The sequence below is a fragment of the Penaeus chinensis genome, chromosome 34 (genome assembly GCF_019202785.1).
Source record: "Penaeus chinensis breed Huanghai No. 1 chromosome 34, ASM1920278v2, whole genome shotgun sequence".
Taxonomy (NCBI): domain Eukaryota; kingdom Metazoa; phylum Arthropoda; class Malacostraca; order Decapoda; family Penaeidae; genus Penaeus; species Penaeus chinensis.
Window position 1 is genome coordinate 26,496,094 of NC_061852.1, and position 7,500 is coordinate 26,503,593.

Consider the following 7,500-nt stretch of genomic DNA (forward strand, 5'->3'; position numbering starts at 1 on the left):
AGGAGAAAAATAAAAATGTGCAATAAGTATATGTGCCACTGTTAAGCATCTCAGATCTTCATAACGTATAAATTCATTTCTTAACCCAACCACCATGGATTTATGTTCTATCCCCTGTAGTTTTTTTGTGAATTTTGTTACATACAGATGGCTCAGGCAGATAGGTGTCTATCAGTAGGTCCTAGTGACTGATTCTGATTTCTCCATTCCTTGAATCAGTGGGAAAATGTGTGTTTCTTTTTAATACAGTTGATATTAATACTGTTATTATTATTAATGTTATGATTATTAAATTGTTATTAAAATCTCATATAAGATTTTAAGACAATGAAAAAATGCGAAAGACCCTTTCTTAAAGTCAAGGAAAAGGGTAAACAGGTGAGACAGGTAGGACTAACAACGGACTCCTTGGTGACTAAGCAATTGTAGAGTCATCTATGTGTAAATACAATTGACAAACTTGTATTACAGTGGACATGGCATGTATTCTTGCCATACATGCTGATTGGGTTAAAAAACATTTAACACTAGATATGAAATCTCAGCTATTTAATTTTGGTGAGACGAAAAATAGATGCTATAGTAAGGTAAATTTCTAGGTAACACAGTTTTCTTTGGTACCTAAATTAAATATCAATCTTATATACGATATTCAAATCCACTTACCTGGTCCATTAAAGCATTTTGCCAAATTCTAAACAGCATTAAGTATGTTTTATCTCTGGAAGCAAATGATGTAAGGAAGTGTTTTTCTCCCTCAGTTCGGATTTCAATGGCATTTGGAATCACAAGAGCTGTCTTTTCCTTCGTCATCGCTATGATGTCCTTGCAGCGAATCGATACCTGTTGTGAGAGGGTTATTGAAGTTTTAGTTGATGGTACAGTTATACTTATTGTATCTCTTATTTTCCTATATAACCTTATTCTCATTTTCGTGTAAAAAATATTCAATCCAATATATTTTAGAAAAAATAGGGGCTACTTACAAATGTCTCCCACCCAAATATCTTTGAGTAGAAACTGAAGTAGTTTGGCGTCACATAGAGGCGCCCATGGACCAAAATGTCTTTCTGCAGTGCACAAGAGTAATCTGCAAAGAAAATGTTACAAACTTTAATAATATGATGAATACAGAGTAAAATGATTTCATGCTATATGTTTATTTAATCAATAAACCTTAAACATATATCAAATGTCAGATTTATAATAGTATACATAATGCTCTCTTCCTTTCTTTAACCCAATGCTGACGGGCATGACGTGTACGTATGTGCTATGCCCACTGTGAGTACTTGTTTGATTGTTTTTACACATAGATGGCTACACTTATACTAAGTCACCAATGAGCCAGTTACGAGTGCTGCTGTTTACCCTTTTCTTTGATTTATGAAAATACTTTACGTTATCTTATTTTATTCATAGCACTAATAAAAAATATGGTTTTCCCGCCAATTCAAATCAAGTAAGGTCACAAGGTCTACTAATTGACTCCTATGAGGCTAAGCATTAGCAGAGCCCTCTATGTGCAGAGACATTTCACAAAATTATACAAAATGAGCACAGCATTTTCCCCATTTTTTATTAATTTTCCCCGGCGGCATTGGGTTAAGAACATTACTGTCTCAAAATATTTACAATCACTTCTATTCTCTCTCTACCAAGTATGCATAAAAGATGATCAACTGCCAATTAACCTGTTGGATCTGGGTGACATGGATGTTGCATTATGAAAAATTTTGGCAGAGTGGTGGGTGATTGTTATGGAAAAAGAAAGTGAAGAGCAGAAACAATGTGGAGCAACCATGTTGGTGACCGTTCTTAGGCATTGCAGAAGGTAAAGGAAGCTGGTGTATGCAAAGTTTACCATGGGACATAACCTTGTTACATGGTTATGTGGGCCCCATGGTAGGAGCAATGGATGGCTATCAGTGACATGCATCCTGTGCTTTGTGATGCTGAGCAATAACAAATGACCCCATCTAAATGCAACAGCAACTACGGAAAGATCTAGGCAAGAGCTCTCTTATGGTATATAGAAGTTGCTCATATAAGCAAAATGATATATAATTAAACATCTATGGAAAGAAATTTAAGGTCAATTTTCAAAAACTATTCTTTATATGGAAGAAATCCCTTCTCCCAGTTTTTGGTCAATCTCAGTAACACATTCCTCCTCAAGAAGGACATTTCAGTACCAATTATCGTTTGTTTTTCTGTTTTGAAAGAAAAGCATTTTTTATGATAATTATTGGCATACAAAATAAGTCAATTCTTTACCATTCTCTAACTTGAAATCATTCAAAACTTCAGAATTATTATTAAAATCTGATACATCGTTTCATATATAGACTTATAAAGTTTACTCATGTTAAATTTTGATTGAAAAATAATAAAAAATACAGGACAAGGAATCACTATGTATAAAAAAGGAGAGAGGCCTTTGCCCCACCTCCCACCTGGAAGAAATGAAAAAATAGGGTACCAAAACATGACTACCAGAACCTGTGTCAGCATACCAAAACTCATGAAATTCCAAGAAGCCTCTTTTTATAATAATAAATGAGGAATGGGGGATGGGGGAAGGCTTCCTTTGGGGGGACAGTTCCCTTGAGCCCTCACAAAATTATAAACTTTTATGTTGTGCATCTTTTGATATCTCATAATCTTCCTCTATTCCAATATATAATTGGGTCATAATCATTGGTAATCGCATTAACAAATGTTAATCATGTGAGTGTCAATCCCTCCACAGCAGCTCATAAAATGTTACAAGCATACAGGGGAAGGTGGATCCTGTAATATTACAGGACATTTGGAGGTGTCACAAGGATGCTTAACTGTATGTCTAGGAATTTAGTTACCAAAAGCATGTATGGATGCTCATATGAGTGAAAATGTCAGACTCAATCAAGACCTCTGACCTTTTGTGGTTGCTCAAGGCTCCACACCTGTTCTTTCTCTGACATTACCATCTCTATGAGGCAAAATATGTTTTCTTAAATTTTGATTTGTCAATAATATGCCCATCTGTTACTGCTATACTGTAAAATTATATCATCAAATTAATGGAGAGAAAAGAAGATAGAGGTCTGTGTAGACAAATGTTAATGCATTTCAGGTACCCATAAAGCAAATTGCAGTTAATTGAAGGTAACAATGTGTTAGAACAGGACTTCTTAACCCAAATCTGATGGGCATGACATGTATGTACATGCTATGCTCACTGTCAGTTTACTTTATTAATTGTTTTTACACATAGATGGCTACACTTGTACCAAGTACCCAATGAGCCAATTATGAGTACTGCCTATATCACCTGTTTACCCCTTTCTTGATTTTTTAAAATATTTTCCATTATCTCATATTGTTGTTACTAATCTCTATAACATTATAGTAATTATAATGTCTATAATAAAAAAACACCATCAATATTCATAGCATTAGTAAAAAAAAAAAAAAAGTTTTCCTGACAATTCAAGGAAAGGTGAAATCGGGTAAAGTCACAAGGTCTACTAACTGACTCCTTTGTGGCTAAGCACTAGCAGAGCCATCTATGTGCAGAGAAATTTCACAAAAAAGTCCATGGATGGGTTTCAGGGGTACTTGAGGATCAGATGAAAACAGTGTGTGCCTTTTTAGATTGTGGACTTTGAAGTTCAATAATACTTTGTGTATCTCATAACTGAACAAAACAAACAAATTTCAATAAATAAAGTACATTATACACATTGCATGCAAATTTGTTGATGTGAATATTTCTGGTCATGGGGGTCCATAGCTTTCATTAGAATCTAAAAGGGGTCTGTGATTCTAAAAAGGTGAAGAACACTGAGCTGGACATTTTAATATTAATCCTTCAGGACCTTGATATGTATATGTATATGTATATGTATATGTATATGTATATGTATATGTATATGTATATGTATATGTATATGTATATGTATATGTATATGTATATGTATATGTATATGTATATGTATATGTATATGTATATGTATATGTATATGTATATGTATATGTATATGTATATGTATATGTATATGTATATGTATATGTATATGTATATGTATATGTATATGTATATGTATATGTATATGTATATGTATATGTATATGTATATGTATATGTATATGTATATGTATATGTATATGTATATGTATATGTATATGTATATGTATATGTATATGTATATGTATATGTATATGTATATGTATATGTATATGTATATGTATATGTATATGTATATGTATATGTATATGTATATGTATATGTATATGTATATGTATATGTATATGTATATGTATATGTATATGTATATGTATATGTATATGTATATGTATATGTATATGTATATGTATATGTATATGTATATGTATATGTATATGTATATGTATATGTATATGTATATGTATATGTATATGTATATGTATATGTATATGTATATGTATATGTATATGTATATGTATATGTATATGTATATGTATATGTATATGTATATGTATATGTATATGTATATGTATATGTATATGTATATGTATATGTATATGTATATGTATATGTATATGTATATGTATATGTATATGTATATGTATATGTATATGTATATGTATATGTATATGTATATGTATATGTATATGTATATGTATATGTATATGTATATGTATATGTATATGTATATGTATATGTATATGTATATGTATATGTATATGTATATGTATATGTATATGTATATGTATATGTATATGTATATGTATATGTATATGTATATGTATATGTATATGTATATGTATATGTATATGTATATGTATATGTATATGTATATGTATATGTATATGTATATGTATATGTATATGTATATGTATATGTATATGTATATGTATATGTATATGTATATGTATATGTATATGTATATGTATATGTATATGTATATGTATATGTATATGTATATGTATATGTATATGTATATGTATATGTATATGTATATGTATATGTATATGTATATGTATATGTATATGTATATGTATATGTATATGTATATGTATATGTATATGTATATGTATATGTATATGTATATGTATATGTATATGTATATGTATATGTATATGTATATGTATATGTATATGTATATGTATATGTATATGTATATGTATATGTATATGTATATGTATATGTATATGTATATGTATATGTATATGTATATGTATATGTATATGTATATGTATATGTATATGTATATGTATATGTATATGTATATGTATATGTATATGTATATGTATATGTATATGTATATGTATATGTATATGTATATGTATATGTATATGTATATGTATATGTATATGTATATGTATATGTATATGTATATGTATATGTATATGTATATGTATATGTATATGTATATGTATATGTATATGTATATGTATATGTATATGTATATGTATATGTATATGTATATGTATATGTATATGTATATGTATATGTATATGTATATGTATATGTATATGTATATGTATATGTATATGTATATGTATATGTATATGTATATGTATATGTATATGTATATGTATATGTATATGTATATGTATATGTATATGTATATGTATATGTATATGTATATGTATATGTATATGTATATGTATATGTATATGTATATGTATATGTATATGTATATGTATATGTATATGTATATGTATATGTATATGTATATGTATATGTATATGTATATGTATATGTATATGTATATGTATATGTATATGTATATGTATATGTATATGTATATGTATATGTATATGTATATGTATATGTATATGTATATGTATATGTATATGTATATGTATATGTATATGTATATGTATATGTATATGTATATGTATATGTATATGTATATGTATATGTATATGTATATGTATATGTATATGTATATGTATATGTATATGTATATGTATATGTATATGTATATGTATATGTATATGTATATGTATATGTATATGTATATGTATATGTATATGTATATGTATATGTATATGTATATGTATATGTATATGTATATGTATATGTATATGTATATGTATATGTATATGTATATGTATATGTATATGTATATGTATATGTATATGTATATGTATATGTATATGTATATGTATATGTATATGTATATGTATATGTATATGTATATGTATATGTATATGTATATGTATATGTATATGTATATGTATATGTATATGTATATGTATATGTATATGTATATGTATATGTATATGTATATGTATATGTATATGTATATGTATATGTATATGTATATGTATATGTATATGTATATGTATATGTATATGTATATGTATATGTATATGTATATGTATATGTATATGTATATGTATATGTATATGTATATGTATATGTATATGTATATGTATATGTATATGTATATGTATATGTATATGTATATGTATATGTATATGTATATGTATATGTATATGTATATGTATATGTATATGTATATGTATATGTATATGTATATGTATATGTATATGTATATGTATATGTATATGTATATGTATATGTATATGTATATGTATATGTATATGTATATGTATATGTATATGTATATGTATATGTATATGTATATGTATATGTATATGTATATGTATATGTATATGTATATGTATATGTATATGTATATGTATATGTATATGTATATGTATATGTATATGTATATGTATATGTATATGTATATGTATATGTATATGTATATGTATATGTATATGTATATGTATATGTATATGTATATGTATATGTATATGTATATGTATATGTATATGTATATGTATATGTATATGTATATGTATATGTATATGTATATGTATATGTATATGTATATGTATATGTATATGTATATGTATATGTATATGTATATGTATATGTATATGTATATGTATATGTATATGTATATGTATATGTATATGTATATGTATATGTATATGTATATGTATATGTATATGTATATGTATATGTATATGTATATGTATATGTATATGTATATGTATATGTATATGTATATGTATATGTATATGTATATGTATATGTATATGTATATGTATATGTATATGTATATGTATATGTATATGTATATGTATATGTATATGTATATGTATATGTATATGTATATGTATATGTATATGTATATGTATATGTATATGTATATGTATATGTATATGTATATGTATATGTATATGTATATGTATATGTATATGTATATGTATATGTATATGTATATGTATATGTATATGTATATGTATATGTATATGTATATGTATATGTATATGTATATGTATATGTATATGTATATGTATATGTATATGTATATGTATATGTATATGTATATGTATATGTATATGTATATGTATATGTATATGTATATGTATATGTATATGTATATGTATATGTATATGTATATGTATATGTATATGTATATGTATATGTATATGTATATGTATATGTATA